The sequence below is a fragment of the Cherax quadricarinatus genome, chromosome 71 (genome assembly GCF_038502225.1).
Source record: "Cherax quadricarinatus isolate ZL_2023a chromosome 71, ASM3850222v1, whole genome shotgun sequence".
In the NCBI taxonomy this organism is placed as follows: domain Eukaryota; kingdom Metazoa; phylum Arthropoda; class Malacostraca; order Decapoda; family Parastacidae; genus Cherax; species Cherax quadricarinatus.
In genome coordinates, this window is record NC_091362.1 from 19,834,550 (window position 1) to 19,858,196 (window position 23,647).

The 23,647-nt window shown below is 39.3% G+C and overlaps 1 long non-coding RNA gene across 2 annotated transcripts in view; it reads right to left on the minus strand.

Annotated features, from left to right (window-relative positions):
• LOC138854827 (uncharacterized) overlaps positions 1-23,647 on the minus strand; it is a 427,026-nt gene that overhangs the window by 269,210 nt on the left and 134,169 nt on the right. For both annotated transcript variants that reach the window (XR_011394005.1, XR_011394006.1), the window contains exon 2: positions 18,917-18,951. This is a non-coding gene — a long non-coding RNA (uncharacterized lncRNA). The remainder of the gene's footprint in view (positions 1-18,916; positions 18,952-23,647) is intronic.

Here is a 23,647-nt window from a genome sequence, read left to right on the forward strand (position 1 = left end):
CTTCAGTGATGTACAGTACGAGTACACTCACTATATACCCATGACTTCAGTGGTGTAATGAACGAGTACACTTCAGTAATAAATATCAGGGCTAAACAAATCTTCACACACTTGAGTTTATTTTCAGATCAATAGATTTACTAACGAGAAAGAAAATGGAGCAGAATAAGATGAAAAGGAGGGTGTATAAACCAGGGGTAGGGGAAAGGAAGGAAGTGGGGGTAGGGGCCAAACCAGGAATGACTGAAAAGCTTGGGTTAGAGAAGGTATTGAGTGCTAAGGACTTGAACATCCAGCAGGCTTGTGTGAACCTGTAAAATCAAAGAGGGGACAAATGGTTTTTAAGGCTTTATATGCGAGTAACATGTTGACATAATCTTAGCGAAGCTACAAGTCACCACTGACCATGTAGCCCCTACGAAAATGGTCAGGTACATTCTCTTACTGGAGGGTATGCGAGACGCTACACATCAAACAGCCAATCACTAGTGAGATCACATCCAGCCTATCGTTGGTGACCTAGTGTGACATCACACTAGGTCATCGAATCTTGGCTGTATCTTGCTGCAACGAGGGGCGAGAAGACAGGAGAAATACAAGCTTATTTTGGGGGCGACTCTTCGCTCCGCATAGGCTTTACGAAGTCATGAAATACTTTTGTTCATGAAGCAGCAGAAAGTGTTACCCATAACAGTGGGTCTCATTCTTCGTCTTCTGTTTCAAGACGCATAAAGACACACCAGGAACCAGACCATAAAGCCAATGTGAATAAAATATGTGACGTACGAGAGCTTTGCCAGAGAACGACATCAACATATAGACACTTGTGCGGTGGTGAGCTTCATACTTATCTAAGTATGTACCTTAAACAACAAATTTACAGTATGATTCGAGATCATACAATTAGAGTGTCTTTCAACAACGATATTAATCTAATAACCTTACACGAACAGTGTAACTAATAAAGAATAAAAATGCACAGTACTTTGACTGGAGCAATACACAAGTAACCCTCATATAGATATAATAAATCAATTACAAAATGAACCCGTTAAAACAATAAAAGTTGAGTATTTATACATCAGCCGCAAAAAAAAAATAACATTGAAAAATGCGTATAAAAATATTATACAAATCAACCACAACATAGATTTTTAACTAAATATAAAAATACCCAGAATAAATCAGCCACAAAACGTGGAATGAACACATCAAAAGCAAATTGAAATTATGTGAATTGAATACGGCTGTTTTGCATTCTGAGGCTGTCTTTGCCAGACTGAAAACACACAAGGCAACCAGCGCGACGAAATGAGAGATAATTGATATTTATTACCCCATTGTAGCTTTTGTGTCCTTTTTAGCGATAATTTATGGCAGGACGAGTGAGGCTGGAAAGACCTGGGATCCTTGTGCTCACATCCCATTTGTTGCCAGGTTAGTTTTCGTCTTGTGTTGCTGGTACAGCACTTTTTTTTCTGTTTATTGCTGCTCATTGTTATTGGCTGGTGTACACGAACCTCGTCGTGCGTTACAAAGTAGCTTAATAATAGGAGAATAAATGTGCGAAGGCAGAGACACAAGTTGCAGAGACTATTGTTGGGACAACGATGTTTGGCTCTGTGGAGAGCCTAGTCATGGTGTGATAAAGCGTTGCAGAGACTATTGTTGGGACAACGATGTTTGGCTCTGTGGAGAGCCTGGTCATGGTGTGATAAAGCGTTGCAGAGACTATTGTTGGGACAACGATGTTTGGCTCTGTGGAGAGCCTGGTCATGGTGTGATAAAGCGTTGCAGAGACTTGTTGGGACAACGATGTTTGGCTCTGTGGAGAGCCTAGTCATGGTGTGATAAAGCGTTGCAGAGACTATTGTTGGGACAACGATGTTTGGCTCTGTGGAGAGCCTGGTCATGGTGTGATAAAGCGTTGCAGAGACTATTGTTGGGACAACGATGTTTGGCTCTGTGGAGAGCCTGGTCATGGTGTGATAAAGCGTTGCAGAGACTATTGTTGGGACAACGATGTTTGGCTCTGTGGAGAGCCTGGTCATGGTCTGATAAAGCGGTGAGTTGAGCTCTGTCTGGGAATGACTCGAAAGAGCTGTGTGTATGTAGAGCTTAGGCAAGGAATGAGTTGATCAAGCTGTGCTTAGATCTTAGCCAAGGGCTGACTTGAAAAAGCTATGTGTAGAGCTTTGTCAATTGATGACTTGATAAACCTGCGTGTAGAGCTTCAAGCCCTGACTTGAAAAAGCTCTACACACAAACTGAAACGTGTCCTAATAGAAGCTTGTTTCGCACCTTTTGTCTTTATGTTTATACTCATCAACAACATCCCAGTCCAACCAAAAACAACTCACACTCCAGTGCCGGGAACAATTCCCACAATTTAGAGATACAACACTAGATCACGTTTCGAACGTCGTCTGCCATTCACTCGCAATATAATAGTCCAGGACAGATGAAAACGTCGTCTAGAGTTTGTTTTTTTTAAATTGAGAATTAGTTGTGAGTAGCTTAAGCATGTTTGTTTATGGTCGAAGATGGATGAGTTTTTCTCTAGTTTTTACCAGGTGAATTATTGTTCTATTCTCTTTGGGATTTTGTAAGGATGAATTATCACTTTCTAGATTGATATTAGTTGTGTCTTCTAACTAGAGAGTATTCACTTGGTGGCAGTTCTAAGCAAGACAGTATTAATCTTGTTTTGTCTGGGGAACTTACATCTGATTGTCGTTCTAACAAAGACAGTATTTACCTTGTTCTTCTGTTTGGGGAGTTTATATTTAGTTGTCGTTCTAACAAAGGCAGTATTCATATTGTTCTCCTCTGTGGGGAGCTTATGACAGGTTGTCGTTCTAACAAAGACAGTATCCGCCTTTCTGTTCTGTCTGGGGAGTTATCATCTGGTGTTAGTTCCAACTAGAGATCGTGAACCTGGTGTTAGTTCCAACTAGAGATCGTGAACCTGGTGTTAGTTCCAACTTAAGACCGTGAACCTGGTGTTAGTTCCAACTAGAGATCGTGAACCTGGTGTTAGTTCCAACTAGAGATCGTGAACCTGGTGTTAGTTCCAACTAGAGATCGTGTACCTGGTGTTAGTTCCAACTAGAGATCGTGAACCTGGTGTTAGTTCCAACTAGAGATCGTGAACCTGGTGTTAGTTCCAACTAGAGATCGTGAACCTGGTGTTAGTTCCAACTAGAGATCGTGAACCTGGTGTTAGTTCCAACTAAACATCGTGAACCTGGAGTTAGTTCCAACTAAACATCGTGAACCTGGAGTTAGTTCCAACTAAACGTCGTGAACCTGGAGTTAGTTCCAACTAAACATCGTGAACCTGGTGTTAGTTCCAACTAGAGATCGTTAACCTGGTGATCGTTCTAACAATGTCTACAGTAACTACTAGATTTCATCAATGTCCCTCTGATTATAAATCTGACGAGAGTATTCACATAACCATTAAGTATATCAATGTCTCCTAATATTTTAAGTTCATGTATCCCCTCTCATGTCATATATTCTTCCTGCCTCGTCAAAAATATCTTAAAACGTCAATTTCTTGTAAGAAAGCTTAGTTTTTACAGAAAAAACGAAGGTGAGTTTAATCAGTGAGAAAATTATTAATGATAGCGTATTGTAACTAGCGAAACCGAACAGGTATCGTAACAGTGAAAAAATGATGTCAGTGTATAAAAAATGATGTCAGTGTATAAAGCTGTATATGAATGATTTATAATACTGTATTCTTCACTAACTCCAAGGCTGAGGGACTGATTACCTCATCTTTTCTATATGACAGTCTTCCTGTTATGCCCATGACTGTGTATTGATAAAGATGCTGAAGGGCGAAACATCTACAAATAATGATACTAACAGAGTAAGATAGACAGAATTTGTAAATCAAAAATATATTTTCTGAATGTCTTTCACAGTCATAACAATTAGGTCTATCAACAGTGACTTCAGTCAATGGGGTCACTTCCCCCCCTTCAAGAACCACTGAATTAGGTCTATCAACAGTGACTTCAGTCAATGGGGTCACTTCCCCCCCTTCAAGAACCACTGAATTATTTCTATCAACAGTGACTTCAGTCAATTTTATTGCATTTTTTCCTTTTTTTCTTAGGTTTATCGACTGGACAAATTATGTCTTTCCGTTGTTTTGTCATTGTTAAATTTTCTAGACTTGTTATCCCTCCCCCTGATATTTATTTTTCTTGTTACTTCTTTTGTTACCTTTCTTGCTTGCTTTTGTAGGCCTAGCTTTGTTATCAGTCTCGTTTATTTAGTTTACACAACATTCCTCATTTAATTTATATATCCTGTTAAGTCCCCTGAGAGAGAGAGAGAGAGAGAGAGAGAGAGAGAGAGAGAGAGAGAGAGAGAGATGGAGAGAGAGAGAGAGAGAATTTTTATATTCCTGTGGAGTGTTGTAACACTTGAGGAATAAGAGACAAAAAGAGATGATGCAACGAAGGGGAGGACAGCTCCAGTGCCTCGGATTGAACGCCTTCCCCCCCTTCCCCCTCCCAGCATCAATACACAATTTCCCTGTCCCCACTTGAGGGGTAAAGAGGAAAAGAAAGATGAGATGCTGGATAGCACTTAAAAACATCTCTCGAGAGAGTCGAGGACCACATTGCAAGATGCAGATGATAACTGGAGGCATTAGAGACGCCGCAGGAGGCCAGAGGCGTGACCCGTATGGGCGAGACGCTGATGGACATGGGAGGGCGAGAGGTTGACATGGGAGGGCGAGAGGAGGACATTGGAGAGCTGACACGGTGAAGGTCAATAATATGGCAGATTCACCATGCTAGAGATCTTGAATATGGCAGATTCACCATGCTAGAAGTCTTGAATATGGCAGATTCACCATGCTAGAAGTCTTGAATATGGCAGATTCACCATGCTAGAGGTCTTGAAGATGACAGATTCACCATGCTAGAAGTCTTGAATATGGCAGATTCACCATGCTATAGGGTTTGAATATGGCAGATTCACCATGCTAGAAGTCTTGAATATGGCAGATTCACCATGCTATAGGGCTTGAATATGGCAGATTCACCATGCTATAGGGCTTGAATATGGCAGATTCACCATGCTATAGGGCTTGAATATGGCAGATTCACCATGCTAGAAGTCTTGAATATGGCAGATTCACCATGCTATAGGGCTTGAATATGGCAGATTCACCATGCTATAGGGCTTGAATATGACAGATTCACCATGCTGATAGTTTGGAACATTGCAGATTTCACACAACAGTCATGTCCAGTGATCCACAGTTATGTTGAACAGTTATATATGAACGAGTTGGGGTAACAAGACTGCAGGACCAGCTGGGCAGCAAGACTTCAGAACCGGCTGGGCACCAAGACTACAGAACCAGCTGGGCACCAAGACTACAGAACCAGCTGGCAATAAACCAATAGAAAAGACTGCGCAGTGCGATATTAAAATCATCCCTCAAACACTCCTAAAAAAAAAAAACGCACATTTCTCAAGTATATTTAAACGCTCACTTTCAGCATCCACTCAGTAAAAATAATGGCAGAACAGTGTTGAAATGATTAACATTGGAACATAATTCAAGTTTAACATTTAAACCAGTCAATGAAAGTCAAAATAAACATATTAGAAGACATTATGCCGGCCACCGAGCCGCTCTACTGTTCTTGCATACATTTTCCCTTGATTAATTAGCCCGAGTTAAACTAATAGATGAGAATGACTTACAGCCCCAGGATTCCTCGCCACCGCCAGGATCGTAGCCGAAATGAATTACGTTGACAATAATTCTGAAGCAATCGTGCGAGTTTGTCACAGGAATGTTTTATTATAATTTAGAAGAAGAAATTTCACGGCTGGGGAGTTTCTAGGCTGCTGACAATATATCGTCTAGGAGTTTTCCTATTAAGCGACAGGTCCTAGTTTTGTGTTGTGGTTGTATTCACTCGCAAATAATATAAACTAGAAAGTGCCTATAACTGGGAGACTAACTAGCTGCTAATCCTAACTGAAAGAGTAACTTAAATAGGCTTAAAACTAGTAAGTAGGTTGTGTCAGACTCATTCAGATTATTACACAAAGTCTATCATTATATATATATATATATATATATATATATATATATATATATATATATATATATATATATATATATATATATATATATATATATATATTGCATTCATCACCACGTTCAAAGATGTCTTTTAACACCTCGGTTACGAATGAGGAAAATTCTACACAATAGTGCTATTGTTACCTTCTGAAGTGGAATACGACCTTTCCTGTGATACCAAGTGTGGCAATGTAAGTGAAAACTATGCATTTGATGGAGAAAATATGGGAGAAAATAGAGCAGTGAGAGATGCGGCTGAAAACATAATGAAATCAATAATAATAATAATAATAATAATAATAATCAGAGTTCAGCAGGAACTGGCCGTTCGACTGGCTACATAATACTCTATATAAGGTAGGTTAGTGCGATAAATAAACGGTCAAGGTAGCCAGGGTTTTCAGGAGGCGGACCATTGTGGTGACACTTTCCCGAGATAGACCCTTGCGGCTGTTGATAGCAGCAGGAGTAGCAACAGTAGAAGTTACAATAGTAACAGCAGGAGCACAAACATAAACAGCAGCAACAGTGTCATTACCAGCAGTAGTAACGGTAGCAGCAGTAACAGAAGCAACAACAGCTGTTTTAGCAGAAGTAGCAGCGCCAACACCAGCATTAGCAACAGCAACGCTAATAACACTCGCATTAGTAGCAATAATAACAGTAGCAGCAGCAGGAACAGCATCAGAAGCAGCAGCAGGAGAAGTAGCAGCATCAATAGCAATACTAGGAATAAAAAAAATGGTTACCTAATTGATATCAGTGATCACCTGACTGATGACATCACAGACTAATCTCCTGACTGAAAACTTCATGATGACAACCATTTGGATGTCACGAAGCAGGTCATCAAAATAATGACAGATTTGAAATTATATTTGTCCCAGTCTGCACAGGATGGCTCATTCAGTACCCGCAGTGAGTCAGTACTCTCTACGAATCAGTACTCGCGAGTAGCGGAAGGAGGATCGAGCCTTCAACAGTCTTTACGGACCACACAGGTCTCTCTTTCTCTCTCTCTCTTTCTCTCTCTCTCTCTCTCTCTCTCTCTCTCTCTCTCTCTCTCTCTCTCTCTTTCATTTATGAAAAAATACGTTTGTAAAAGTACTCAATGAGAGAACTTGAACACTGTGGTAAGAATTGCTTCAGGGTTTAGAGTACACGCACTGTAGGAAACGATTCCTACCTTGTGCATATTTTTAAGAGTCCGGTCCGTTTTTGGAGTCCAGGCCGAGTCCTTTTTTGGAGGAAATGTTGCTCAAGAGATGAACAAACGTGGAAGAAGAAGAGAAAGTTGATTACGCAATCCCATTATTATTTATATTATTGCTATTATTATTTTATTTTACTTTTAATATAAGTAAAACAAAAGCAACCCTGGAAACGGAAACGGTATTGTAGCTTTTATTCACGAGTTACTCGTGAATTATCCCAGCCCGGTACTGTGGGTTCTATTCGTTCGTAATTTATGAGATGGGAAGAGGTCGCGCACGAACCAGTGTGATGCGCTGGTAAATCACACTTGACGAACTTGTAAACACTGAGTTAGTAGACTAAGTGTAAATAACTATGAAGGGAATTGCTAATATGCATTGATATTATTAGCCATTCGCTACTAATCTCCAAACTGTAGATAAGGTTTTAAATGACATTTCTGACTATTTTGGACCATTATTCAGCAGCGACTTGATAATGGTCTAGAAACGGACCGAAAAAATGGTAGATTAAAATGATTCCGCAATTTGTGAGTTGTCTGTAAATTTTTCTAGCTACGGCATTGTGATTTTAATTCTACTTGTTATTTGTAATGATGCGATATAATTTACTTATGTAATAAGCCAGTGTAAATATTGGGAATTTTTTTTTCTCACCTTAAAAGATTCGAGGCACTTGGGAGAACCCACATGCACATCGTTATTATTTTTTTCAGCAAACCGGCCGTATCCCACCGAGGCATGGATGACTTTAAAAGAAAAACGAAAGAAAAACGTAAGCTTCTCTTTTTAAATTGAGTAATTTATACAGGAGAAGGGGTTACTAGCCCCTTGCTCCCGGCATTTTAGTCGCCTCTGACCACACGCATGGCTTACGGAGGAAGAATTCTTTTCCACTTCCCCATGGAAATAAGAGGAAATAAAGTAGAACAGAACTATTAAGAAAATAGAAAACCCAAATGTGTATGTCATTATTATTATTATTATTATTATTATTATTATTAGCGAATTATAACGTTCCATACTTTCCGTGATATTTCTCCATAGATTTCACAATTTCGACTTTAAACACGACAGCAAAAACACGTCTTCGCAATTTAAAGCGTTTAAAACAACAGGGCTGTTAGCACACACAAATGGGCGAGGTGAATCACGCACCCATCATTCGCTTGAAGGTGCAAGGTCAAGCAGCTGAAACATGCAAGTTGCAAAACGAGAGCAAATGTTGCAATTACGCTGTAAAGCGCACCAGAGGAATACTTAATGAATTTCTGGGAAAGCGTGTGGCGAATATACTTACAATTACACCAAAGATGGTTTGACGGCCTTGAGGGCCTGCTGATCGAGCCATGGGGGTACAGGGGAGATGTTGAGATTCCTAACACACTATGCAAGTAAACCACTCGCTTGTTTACCCCGAGATTAACGGGGACAGGTTACAAGTTTACTGCCAGGGAAGAGTACACTACTGAGACCGCCTGTAAGAAGAATGAGGAAAAAAGTGAAGTTTACGGTACACCCGGGAAAGAAATCACTCCGGTGGCGTTAGTCAGAAATATACTTGAAGAGAGTACAGGCTGACACATCTCAATAACAAGATTACAAATAAACCGCTGAACGGGAGAGGATTGAACCCCACTCGTTCCGTGGATTGTTTAGCACAGGTCGGTCTCTTCAAACAGGTTTGGCAATATGCATTTTTGTTTGGGCTGATGGGTAGGGCAAAACGGCATGACCACAGAGCATATTACGGGCACGTGCAAACTGAAACAGTATTTTTTAAATTAGACAGACAGGGTTTACTCAGAGAAGAGTTTCCTAGACTATGAAATCTCGTTAGTTTCTTTATGAGTCCTTTCGTACCCAACCCGAAAGCTGTGTATGGTGTTTGCTTACGCTGTTACTAAAATTGCTTTTTACCTTTCTCCGCTTTCAGTTTTGCTTTGCCATTTTGTTTTTTTTACTTTCAATCTTTATTATTCTATATTAGCTATCATATTCTTTCATCGTGCCGAATAGGTAAAAACTTTCGATTTTGGTTTAAATAGCAACGCTCTTGTTGCCGAATAAGGCAAGCGAAAAATTGTGTATGCAATAATTTCGCAAAAATCATTCTGAACCTAACGATAAAAATGTACTTCATTGTGTTTGTTTATTAAATTATTGTAAACTTATCTAAAATAAACATAGTTGGATTAGGCTAAATTAATTTTTACATTAACATGAGAGAAAATTTGAGAAAGGACTTAATTTTAAATGAGTTCTTGCTAATTGACCGGTTTTACGTATTCCGCACGATATATATATATATATATATATATATATATATATATATATATATATATATATATGTGTGTGTGTGTGTGTGTGTGTGTGTGTGTGTGTGTGTGTGTGTGTGTGTGTGTGTGTGTGTGTGTGTGTGTGTGTGTGTGTGTGTGTGTGTGTGTGTGTGTGTGTGTGTGTGTGTAAACCTGAAAACAAGTCTTCTGATAGGCTTCAAACTTTGAAGTCCCAGTTACTGAAGTGTGTACTTGCTAATTCGTTAATTTTATATAATAAGCAGTGCGTGTAATACTCTTCTCGTTGTGGTAATTTATTAATGTTTTTTTCTGACCCACTACAATAATTACAATGCTGACGAATCTAGTCCAAAGGAAGAAGCAATATATTTATTTGTTGTTTAAGTGTCTTGTGGCTAAACTTTTAACTTAATTACAAAAGTGTGAAGCTGTTGATTTCCGCTCGATAACTTGAGAATGCTGCTTGGGATCAGCTTCAAACTTCAGCACTGATTTATTTAGCTTCATTGAAGGTAATAACAAAGGTAATTACCAATTAATAAATAAGATACCAAGGATTTCCCTCCGTTTATTTAAAACACGCAGCATTTAAGTGGTCATACCGCAAAAAAATAATGAAATCTCTGGCAGGATTAGCTACGAAGACAGATTGCAAGGCCTTTATGCTATGCCAGAACATGTCATAGCGTGTTAAGTTATGATTAAACCTGCAGCATCACACGGAAAACTAATTAGTGATAAAAGAGGTGCAAAGGATCTTATAATGTTCATAATAATATGAAAGAATTCCAACAAGAAAGAATACCATGAGGGATACATGACGTGTGATGGCAAGGGTAGTGGTGGTGGTGGTAGTGGTGGTAGTGGTGGTGGTGGTGGTAGTGGTGGTGGTAGTGGTGGTGGTGGTAGTGGTGGTGGTGGTGGTGGTAGTGGTGGTGGTAGTGGTGGTAGTGGTGGTGGTAGTGGTGGTAGTGGTGGTGGTAGTGGTGATAGTAGTATTTGCAGTGAGTGGTAAAGGCGATGGTGGCGGTGGTTACGGTGGTGAGGGTGATGGGTCACAGGTGTGTCGGCAGATGAGGTGGGGGTAGTGATGCTGTTGGATGTCAGGTGTGCCAGCAGGTGAGGTGGTGGTAGTGATGCTGTTGGGTGACAGGTGTGCCGGCAGATGAGGTGGTGGTAGTGATGCTGTTGGGTGACAGGTGTGCCGGCAGATGAGGTGGTGGTAGTGATGCTGTTGGGTGACAGGTGTGCCGGCTGATGAGGTGGTGGTAATGATGCTGTTGGGTGACAGGTGTGCCGGCAGATGAGGTGGTGGTAGTGATGCTGTTGGGTGACAGGTGTGCCGGCAGATGAGGTGGTGGTAGTGATGCTGTTGGGTGACAGGTGTGCCGGCAGATGTGGTGGGTCAGAGAGCTCGTACCGAGAACGATTTACGAGCGTAATAAAACGTTAATGGTCGAGTGTCTCTTCGCGGTGAACAGCGTAGATAATTCCATTAGCCAAAGGCTCCAACTCTAACTGGTCATCGAGAAGGACGCTCACGAATGTTATATATTCTCTCGAACTGATGTATTTACAGAAGAACTCAAACACACATACACAAACTGCTGCAGCATATGGGCGCTTAGCAAGCCTAAGAGTTTCAGCATGTAAGTAATGAGTCATTCAAAATACAATACACTATGTACGTCAGCCCATTATGGAATCCAGGGCTGGTCAGATTCGTTATGAAATTAGAGAAAGTGCAAAGGTTTGCAACAAGATTAGTTCCGGAGGAGAAGAGAAGTTAAAGGAAATAAACTTAACGACACTAGAGGACAGGAGGGATAGGGAAGAGATGATAACGACGTATAAAATATTGAGAGGAACTGGCAAAGTGGATAGGGACAGGATGTTTCAGAGATGGGACACAGCAACAAGGGGTTACAACTGGAATTTGAATACTGAGATGAGTCACAGGGATGTTAGGAAATATTTTTTCTGTCAGAGTTGTCAGGAAGTGGAATAATCTGGAGAGTAATGTAGTGGAGGCAGGATCCACACATATCTTTAAGAGGAGGTTCGCAAAAGCTCATGGGGAAAGGAGAGAGTGAACCTAGTAGCGACCAGCGAAGAGGCGGGATCAGGAGACATGATTCGACCCCTGCAATCACAACTAGGTGAGTACAACACACCCAAATGTAACAGTTAAAGAAAGTCTTCCAGAAAACCAGGGTAAGAGGGGCGTGCATAACCTCAGGGATCAGTGATGATCTCACAGCTCCAGCATCTGTTGCCGTTAGTTATTCGTCAGGAAAGATCTCTCGACACGGGTCTTGATCATGTGATGACCCCCGCTCAATGGTTCCTTAAGCGGTTTCGTAAGGATTTCATTGTCTGATTGATTAGTTGTGGTCTTGATATCACAGGATCGCTCCAGACAAGCTTATTAAAAGTGGTACTTCCAGCATCTAAACCAGTCCAAATCGAACAAAGAAATGTCGAAGCAACGTTCCAGGAGCAAAGATGAAACAGCGCATCCTTGACCCCTATGCCACGAGTGTCCCCACTCTCTCAATATTCTCTGTCAGAGTGGCAGGCGTCTCGACCCCACTAGCTCTTCGTATTGCAGAGGTGAGCCTCTGCAATACGATATAGTCCTTTATACAAACGCATTTACGGCAAAATCTGCAGACAAAATTATACTCAGCACCATCTTGCCACCTCCCAGTCCCCAGAACTTTCAGTTATCATAAACTTGGTAATCATTTCACCTACATACTTGATATTCCTGAATGATTTGGACTGATCTCCTCACATTTACCTCTCCATTTCTTCTAATGTCTCTAGTGTTATAATCGCCTGTATTCAAATGCAGGTTAATTTGGGACTTCACATGCTCCTTTACTATGGTTATCAGCGATCTGATCTTTAACGTTAATTAGACTGATGGTGCCGTCGACAATAGGAAAGCCTACAAGCACCATAAATATAAATAAGATTCATAGGAAAGCTATTTTTATTTTCCACCTCTCACTGGTAGCCATGATTTATGAGGAAATTCATAACTTTTAAAAATTTCGTTAACCAACGTGAAATTCCCTCATCCCGCATCCCATCACCCCTCCTCTTTCATCAAATAATTTTTCTCATTCACACCGTTTTACGTTCTATAGGACTCCATACTCTTCACTATACACACCAAGACCCCAACCAGCCAACTCCAGGCCCCAAACAATTCACTCTTCAGACCCTGCACACCAGACCCTAGATTTCACACTCCAAATTCTTGACCAGCTCACAAACCTTAAATTTAAGACCCCAGTCAGAAAGTTTCAGACCCTAAACCCCAAGTCCTAAGCATCATATCTCGTTTACGTGCAAATTGCATTCTTCGTGAAGCTTTTGTATCCTAGTGAGACAATGAGCTTGAGAGGTAAACTCCAGGTAATTTTTAAATGGGTGGAGGGGTAAGTCAGTGGAAGGCCTTGGTCAGATAATCAAAAGCTCCAGCGGTAGATCATATGACTAAAACCCGCGTCAGGAAACATTTGTCCTGTTTCCTAACAGATCTTACCTAACCTAACCTGAAGGTCAGGCAGGCTCGATCTGCCGTCTGCTTAATGAAGAAGCAGACAACGATCCAGAATTCTAGATCAACAGAGACTGATTGGTGGGTTGTAACTAGCCACCTGCCCCCTGGTGTGTGGTGATCAAGTTGTCAGGTAGAAGCCACAGGGAGCCACCAGAGGTTACTTCCTCTTCTCATTAGTTTCCTTGATGAACGCTACAACTCTGGCAGATAAAAACAATTTGTTGTGTGGCATTAAAGGCCACCTTTCCCCTCGCCTCCCCCTCCTTTTGTGAGCCTGAAGTAGTGTGTTTCGCGATTAGAAAATGTAAGTTCGAATCTTCACTGCTTCTTATGCTGGTTAACCCTTATTACACACACACACACACATATATATATATATATATATATATATATATATATATATATATATATATATATATATATAATATAGGGAGGTACCACCTCTAGAACTGTCATAGAGACGTCCTCAGAGAAAAGAATGAACTTGCTTCAGGGAAAACTCAAGGTTTTCCCTGAAGCTGTTTGAGAATTTTCTCCTACCACCCCCTATATTTCAAGTATGTTTTATTTAAAGACAAATACATTGGCCAAACATTCACAAAAACACAACAGAAAGCAAAACAACATAGATAACTCAGAGCTATATATATATATATATATATATATATATATATATATATATATATATATATATAATTATTCCTTATTATTATTAGTAGTAGTCGTAATAATGCTAATATTTTTTTTATTTCGTCGTGGAATCGCTAAACCCAAAGTGCAGATACGTCGTCTGGTGGATAAAAGGCAATAAGGGTTTAATCCGAGGAGGGTAAAAACTAGCTCCAATTATCTGGATCAAAAAGCTTCCGCAGCATCAAGTCATCTACCTCGTGACGGGCGTAGAGGAATATATGACCGGTAGAAAATTGAAGAAGCGTAGAGTGTAAATCAGAGGTGCACAGTCTCGCGCGGGTATTGAGAATTAACCCGTGAGACACTTGCTCCACTCTGATGACTCGGCGGTCACTCTCAAGACGAGTGAGGGTGATGCTGCTTGTATAGCTTTTACTCGTCTGTGGTGGGGGAATAGTTAAGAGAATGTGCATTGTGGCGAGTCGGCGTGAATCAAGAATTATTTACTCTTGACTCACGAAATCGTAATGACACGATTGCAAGCAAACCATACCCCGGCCAGGATTGAACCCGGGCTGGAGTTTTTGAGACTCTCCGACCGCGGGTTCAATCCCGGCCGGGGTATGGTTTATTTACTCTTACCTACAAGGAAGCTGGCAGTGGCGAACTAGTTACTAGAGCGAGGGAAAAAAATTATAGGGGTATTTATCATTACTCTCTTGGCATGGAGAATAAGATTGTATGAACCGAAAAGCTTGGAAACAGGCCTACGGGCTCATTCTAATCATGATCCTTCGTTTTTGCAACACCCATTCATTCCCAATCATACTAATTTATAATACATTTTTAAAACAATATACTCACATTTGGATGCTACTTACAATACAAGGATATCCAGCAAGAGATGCATCTACCACGTAATACACACACACACACACACACATATATATATATATATATATAATATATATATATATATATATATATATATATAATATATATATATATATATATATATATATATATATATATATATATATATATATATATATATGCAAAACAACCACTCTGAAAAAATAGAGAAATTCCAAGCGCTTTCGTGACCACTCACATTATCAAGGAACTATATATAGACACACACACACACATATATATATATATATATATATATATGTATGTATGTATGTATGTGTGTGTGTGTGTGTGTGTGTGTGTGTGTGTGTGTGTGTGTGTGTGTGTGTGTAAGACAAGCCGCAGGGAGTGGAAATCTTTTGCTCAAGAACTTTCACACTTCTCAGTGCGTCATCAGGAGCTGTGCAATGTTGCATAAGCAGCAACAAGAGAAGAAGGGTAAGTTTTCAGAGTATGGTAGTGAGAATGGTAGTGTGCAGGTACTACTTATGATGTTGCTGCCTTTGCAAAATTGCACAGCTCCTGATGACCCACTGAGAAGTGTGAAAGTACTTGAGCTAAAGATTTTCACTCACCGCGGCTTGTCTTGCATATATATATATATATATATATATATATATATATATATATATATAATTGTAACCACGAACGAGTGGTATTGATCAATAACTTACCATGAGGCAGGCCAGTACAACATGAGTTCGAATCCTTGGCTAGCTGGCTAGCGCAGTGTTGTTATTTATATATATATATATATATATATATATATATATATATATATATATATATATATATATATATATATATATATATACTTTAATGAATAAAGTAAATAACACTTAATCACTGTCTTAGTGATTAAAGTCAATAATTTAATCCTTGTCTTCGGGATTAAAGTATCGTTGACTGGTTGTGATCATGGATTGTACAGTCTTAGCCAAACCTAATAAACCAACCAGTTTTTCTAAATTTAGCCTAATAAACCAATCTACTAACAGCTTACTGAAACAATGCTAAATATGTAATGTCTGGATATTGGTTCACGGTGACAGTCTGCTGGTGAACGAGACACCTCCCGTGATTGACTCTTCCCTAACTCTCAAGAAATTATTAGCTATCATCACGACGTTATTTACAAAACCTATTACCTTTATACTGTGACGCTGCCAATCACGAGACACTTGCAATCATCAGTGAGTCGTAAATCGTGTACCAGAGGAAGGCGATCATTAACAAAGGTAAAGTACTGACTGCCTTGATTCGATAAATAAATATAGATTGAGGAAAAAAATGATCAGATTTTGTATGTACTCACGAGTTATTTCCCCTTAAAGTTGTTAAGTAATAGCTTAAACCTGCTTGTCCAATGCGAAAAAAAGTGCTCCTTGCTCGTAGAATAGTATGTCTTGAATTCGGATTATCTGGCGTAATCTTCAAGTTGATTGACAACTAATTACCACACTAGGAATGAAACTAGACGATGTTTCAGTTCCTCTTGGATCATTATCAAGTGCCGGCCGAAACGTCAAGTCTTTTCAATTGTAGTGTGTGAACTGCAGCATTGTTTTCATCCCTTGGATTCGAGTTATCTTCACTCCAGAAAGCTTCTGGCACATGGAGTACATTCTCTGTCCTGTCCACTTAGGTCTAAGAAAAATGCGACGCAAACGTAAGCCAATAAACGAAGTATCTAAAACGATCCAATTTTATGCACCTTTCAGTAGGCCTTTGATGACAGTATTGGAGTTAGCTTAACGAGCTTCGTTAGGAGGGTTATTAGGCCTGCACTTCACCTACACTAACAGAGAACTGGTTCGACTCTATATACATATACTGAGAAATGCACACTCGTTTCTGCAGGTTTTCTGGAGGTTTTCCGCAATGGTTTTGATTATACATAAATAGTACTATGTATGTTTATATGACCATAATCATCACTGCCCATCGATTTGTAGCTTAAAATTGAAAGCTAATATTGTGGATCTATTTATTCTGGGTAGCTCCCGTTATACCGCTGGTCCCGTTATACGGCTGGATCTCGTTATACGGCTGGATCTCGTTATACGGCTGGATCCCGCTGTGAGGGGCAATTGTGCAGTATTTGCATATTCGCTGAGAAAATATTTCCTCAATAAAATATCCTACAATGTCCCCTTTTATTTTATTTTACAATTGTCGGTATTTTAATCCAAATTATACTACTAAATTCCTGTGTACTGATAATATATTCGAACGCAGTTTTCTGCAATCAGCTATTCTATTTTTATTCAGATTTAATAATAAAAGTTTTAACTTTTTTAAAGCTAAAAGCGTTTTAGAAAGTGGATATGTAATTTTTTAAATATGAATTCAAAAATAAGATTATATGGTGAGTTTACAGTAAGGTGCCTCTGATTTGTATGATTTCATTCTTTCTTTAATTATTATTGTACACAATGTTTATATTGGTGACGAAATACATTGGTAAAGAAATCTACCCCTGCCTTGCCCAATATACCCTTGCCTTACCCAGTTTACCTCTGCCATGCCCTTGCTCTGCCCAGCCGAGTGTTTAAGAGTAACAGAGGACAAGATTCTTCCTACATCACTGTAACACATAATTGAAGATTGGCAATCGCATAAATTCAGTATTTTCATTTTGGAGAGACGTTAGTAATGTGGAATTTTACGCTAATTTTCCCTAGAAATTTTCAGTTTAGAAGGCATTGAAAACCCAAATATGGAGTCGACGCTCATGCCCCGGTAAGGCCATTTGCTGGAGAATTTAATAAATGAATTCCACTTAGCTTTTAACAGTCCTGCTCTAAACACTGAAAAGTCCATTGATTCGGTGCCCCGGCCAGGTACACTGATTTAAGACTGATTTACTCCAGACTTAATGAATGTTGTTGTTGGGTTAAATAGCAAGTCTGAGGCGGTGTGGGTGATGGAGAGGGCGGCATTAGTCAAACCTGCATCATGAACTTTAATAAATCAATTGTTTACGACGCTAGTTTGTAAAAGGCAGTTTTCGCCTTTGCAATTTCAACGGCATTCGGGGTCTATCCACAACGTCTCCAGGTCTCCAGGTCCAGGTCCAGGTAACGTCCTGGAAACACGCAAGATGGGGCGAGGGAACTGTTTTTTCTCGGAAGAAATGGAAAAAAAAAATTTGACGCTGGTTTTAGTGGGGATTTTAACCACTTGATAGATACCGTCGCAGGCTCACCCGCCCACCATATCAAAAATTGAACCTCACATCACAAGATGTGATATTTAGACAAGCCATGTGATGAGACCCTCTAGTTGAAGACTCTACGAGACGCAGAATTTATTAGTAGTAACAAGTTAATAAGTATGTGTCTTTACTGGGACTGAGTGCGTTAATAGGATGATTGCTTTCTTAAAACGAGAAAACCAAGACGAGACCGACATGTCTGAAGACGTATTTAATACCAAACCAGTGGTGTTAGAAGCTCTAATACCATGTAATTACAGCATAAATCTTTTATGACAATAAAGGTGTTAATATTTTATGTGCCTATTTTTGCATAAATGTCAGATTTTAGTTTTTAAAACTCTCTCCTGACCAGTATAGATGGAAGTGCCAGAAAAATAATGAAAGTCATTGCTCTCAGGTGAAATATGTTCCATAATGAACCATTTAAAAATTCTTTGCCTGAAGAAATAGCTTTATATTTTTGAAAACCGATGTTACGCGATCAATTTCACTTATTGTGTATTTAATTTCTGTCAGAATTATTATTCTCAGCGTATAATTAAATTCTAGTGCGAATTTTTTTCTTCTGCGTTTAAACGCTGACTGAGAAGAAAACGATTGGTAATGGTGTGGCAATTATCTCAAAAATATTAAAATCGACGATTTTATACTTCCACCAGAGCCTTAAATGCATAGTTTCACTCACCTTCAACTTATTTACCAGATTTTTTTTTAAGATGCAAAATAAGCAGCTGGTCCACTGCCTCTTCCTGACTGCTTTTGGATATCTACCTCTGGTTCGCTACCTCTGGCTCACTACCTCTAGCTAACTACATCTGGCTAACTACATCTGGCTAACTACATCTGGCTAACTACATCTGGCTAACTACATCTGGCTAACTACATCTGGCTAACTACATCTGGCTGACACACTTCGACAGTTTCCAGACTTACTGGGTGAGGCTGGTGTCGTCCCGGTCCCACGAAGCCTGTGTAAAGACATGATGATGATTAGTTAATGATACGAAACGCTGACATCAGGGTAAGGGGACATAAATGCATTTATACTGAATTCTTTATTGGCGACGTTTCGCTCAGTCAGTGGACTTTATCACCTGTAACTTGATAAAACCTACTGCCTGAGCGAAACATCGTCAATGAAGGCAACTGTGTGACTCTTTACTAGAGACTATTTTAAACAACGTTTCTTCTCAGGACTGAGTTTTATTAATTCTGATTAATATGGTCCCGTGTGTTAGACCCTCATGGAATTCTCTCTTACCACGAGTCGGGGTAAAACAACATAGGTTCGAATCCTCGGCTAGTCGCAGTGTTGTCATTGATTAAATACCACTTGTTCGTGGTTACAAATATATATATATATATATATATATATATATATATATATATATATATATATATATATATATATATATATATATATATATATATATATATATATATATATATGTGTGTGTGTGTGTGTGTGTGTGTGTGTGTGTGTGTGTGTTAGTTACCATTTCGTCCTAGGCACATGTCGATTAGACACTAGGCCTGTTGTATATGCGTGCATGCGTGTGTGTGTTTGTGTGTGTTTGTATGTGTGGTGTGTGTGTGGTGTGTGTGTGGTGTGTGTGGTGTGTGTGGTGTGTGTGGTGTGTGTGTGTGTGTGTGTGTGTGTGTGTGGTGTGTGTGTGGTGTGTGTGTGTGTTGTGTGTGTGTGTGGTGTGTGTGTGTGGTGTGTGTGTGTGGTGTGTGTGTGTGGTGTGTGTGTGTGTGTGGTGTGTGTGTTGTGTGTGTGTGTGTGTGTGGTGTGTGTGGTGTGTGGTGTGTGTGTGGTGTGTGTGTGGTGTGTGTGTGGTGTGTGTGGTGTGTGTGTAGTGTGGTGTGTGTGGTATGAGTGTGTGTGTGGTATGTGTGTGTGTGTGTGTGGTATGTGTGTGTGGTGTGTGTGTGGTGTGTGTGGTATGTGTGTGGTATGTGTGTGTGTGTGGTATGTGTGTGGTATGTGTGTGTGTGTGGTATGTGTGTGTGGTGTGTGTGGTATGTGTGTGGTATGTGTGTGTGTGTGTGTGTGTGTGGTATGTGTGTGGTATGTGTGTGTGTGGGGTATGTGTGTGTGTGGTATGTGCGTGTGTGGTATGTGCGTGTGTGTGTGTTTGTGTGTGTGTGTGTGTGTGTGTGTGGTGTGTGTGTGTGTGTGTGTGTGTGTGTGTGTGTGTGTGTGTGTGTGTGTGTGTGTGTGGTGTGTGTGGTGTGTGTGTGTGTGTGTGTGTGTGTGTGTGTGGTGTGTGTGTGTGTGTGTGATTCCTGCGGATTTAGCGCTTCACTGCGAACATAAATGAATAATCAACACAGAAGGAATCGTTCCTCTGTTAAAGACATTTTCAACACATCTTTTCATTCCTGTCAGCATTAGACCATTTAATATCAAATTATCTAAGCACTGAGGATGCACCTGCCCAGACGTAAGGTCAGGAAAAACAGACGATGATGATGAGGTTAGAATTATGATGCAGGAAAAGAAGTTTAAAAGGCTATTGTCTGGGTCCTTAAACATTTAACCTTTATAATGCTATTAGACTAATCCCGCATTTCCTCTCGTAAAGAATATATATATATACTTGTTCAAATACGCAATGCAAAATGAACAAGTAATGGAAGAATTGGATGACACAGGTCAAAGAAAAAAACATTGATTCGTATCTTATTTCACTCTTAGTATAGAGTTGATGGGGAGGGTAGCTTTGATTCCTTTGATCAAGAACCCTTCACCAGCCTCAAGGCTCCTTCCTTTCTTCTCCCTTAAGAGGGTCAAATAAATAACTGAGACGGGGGAAAGAGAGACAGAGCAAGTAAGACAGGGTAAGGCAGAAAGTATGCTTGTAGTAGCTATCACAAGGTTACGATTAATGGCGGTCTTTGAGACAGATATCACACATAAGCCCATGTTCTGAGGCCTTTGCTCTGGTTTTCTTCCATTGGCGTTTGCTTGTGGGGCGTTTCCAATGCCTCTTTGGGGCAAGGTAAACAATGCAAGGTAAACAATGCAAGGTAAACAATACAAGGTAAACAAGGTAAACAATACAAGGTAAACAATGCAAGGTAAACAATGCAAGGTAAACAATGCAAGGTAAACAATACAAGGTAAACAATGCAAGGTAAACAATGCAAGATAAACAATACAAGGTAAACAATGCAAGGTAAACAATGCAAGGTAAACAATGCAAGGTAAACAATGCAAGGTAAACAATGCAAGGTAAACAATGCAAGGTAAACAATGCAAGATAAACAATACAAGGTAAACAATGCAAGGTAAACAATGCAAGGTAAACAATACAAGGTAAGCAATACAAGGTAAACAATGCAAGGTAAACAATACAAGGTAAACAATGCAAGGTAAACAATACAAGGTAAACAATACAAGGTAAACAATGCAAGGTAAACAATGCAAGGTAAACAATGCAAGGTAAACAATACAAGGTAAACAATGCAAGGTAAACAATGCAAGGTAAACAATACAAGGTAAACAATACAAGGTAAACAATGCAAGGTAAACAATGCAAGGTAAACAATACAAGGTAAACAATACAAGGTGAACAATACAAGGTAGCACAATAGTAAGAAGTGATCGTAAAGTTGTTTACTGTAGGAAAGGGTAGATGGTATCGTCAAGGGAAGGCTCTGTATCGTAAGTGACTTATCGTAAACAGCGACTGTCGTTAGACTCGATCGTAACTCGGCACTCGAGTGACACCTCGCGATTTCTTCTTCAAAAGTTAGATTTCTTAGATGTAAATGTGAATTAGTGAATTAGAAGATTTTTTTTTTTTTAGAAGGAAGAGTGAATGTTGGAGCAAAATAAAAAAAGTCAAAATATCTTAGAAAAGCAAAAAAAAAAAAACGTAGAGCAGAAAGTGAGATTTCTTAGGGATACAAAACGTTAATTTTAAAGCAAAACAATTGGATACCTTAGAGCCATAAATTAGTTATAAGAAAAAGTGGTATTTCTTTGAGGGAAAAGTGGAAATTTCTGTGGGAAAAAAAAAATTAAAAAAAAAAAAAAAAAAAGGGGGGGGGGGTGTAAAGGAATAATGCGAGTCGGAAACCATGAATTTTTTTCATCCTAAGTAGAATTAAATTTCCAGTGTAGCGCATGTGATCTGCTTTACTGTGGGATCCGCGACGGATCCAGAGCTCTAAATTGAGCACTGAAATGCGGCTTACTTTAAATAGAGATCTTTTGAGAATGCCTGTGAGCAGATTGAGCTCCTTTTGAACACCAGCTCACAAGTCTGAGCTTTTTCTCTTCCATTTCTATCTATAGAAATAATTAAAACTATAGTTAAAGACGAAATAAAAGATGGTAAACAGTGTATGAGGGACCAGAACCCGCCGATTTTCACTACAGATGTGTTCCTTCTCTAGCAAATGTGACATGACGGAAGTAACAGTGAAAATCCTGCAGTATCTCACTCAAGATATTCTCATATATATTCTCTCTCTCTCTCTCTCTCTCTCTCTCTCTCTCTCTCTCTCTCTCTCTCTCTCTCTCTCTCACCTCCACCATGTCTTCCAGCGAGGGCGCAGAACCCGAAGACTTTCACTTCTATAAATGCGAGTCAAGTCGTGAGGAAATAAAATCCTTATGGAGATTTTAACTTTCTGTGACATAAAAGCCAAAGTAAATATGTAAATATTGTGAATTTTAACGATAATTACTTACTTGGTCTGTTCTTTATGTGAGATGATAGATGGGAAACCGCTGCAGGTAATTATTACTTTTATTTGCAATGTATATAATATATATATATATATATATATATATATATTATATATATATTATATATATATATATATATATATATATATATATATATATATATATATGTCGTGCCGAGTAGGGAAACCTTGCGATTTTGGCTTAAATGGCAACGCTCTTCTTGCCGAATGAGGCAAGCGAAAATTTGTGTATACAATAAATTCTCAAAAATTAGGCCAGAGATCAGTGTTTGTAAATATTTTGCCTGCTCTTGCGAATTCCTGGCATTGTTAAAATTTCTAGTTGGTCGATGCATGTAGGGGACGAGATGAAAAGCTGTAAGCCTCCTGCCTGAAAGCTGGCTGCCTTGGATCAAAACGTCTAGCGTGAGCTGGGCGCCAAGGTATTGTCCAGTGTGGTGCGGATGGTAAAGCACTGCGTGCCTTGTTCCAAGGTTCGTAGGTTCGAGTCTCCTTCGGCCAGAGATCATTGTTTGTGAATATTTCGCCTGTTCGTGCGAATTCCTAGCATATATATATATATATATATATATATATATATATATATATATATATGTCGTGCCGAATATGTAAAACTGGTCAATTAGCAAGAACTCATTTACAATTAAATCCTTTCTAAAAATGTCTCTTATACGTTTAAACCTAGATTTATTCATTAATGTTTGTGTAAAAAATTTAAATTTTGCAACAAAAGAATCTTAGAAAACTTACCTAACCTTATTATAACAAGAAAAATTTATTTTAGCCTAACCCAACAAAATATATTTTAGATTTGTTTACAATAATTTAATACTAAACAAACACAGTGAAATATATTTTTTTTCGTTAGGTTCAGAATGATTTTGGCTAAATTATTGCATACATAAATTTTCGCTTGTCTTATATGGCAAGATGAGCGTTGCT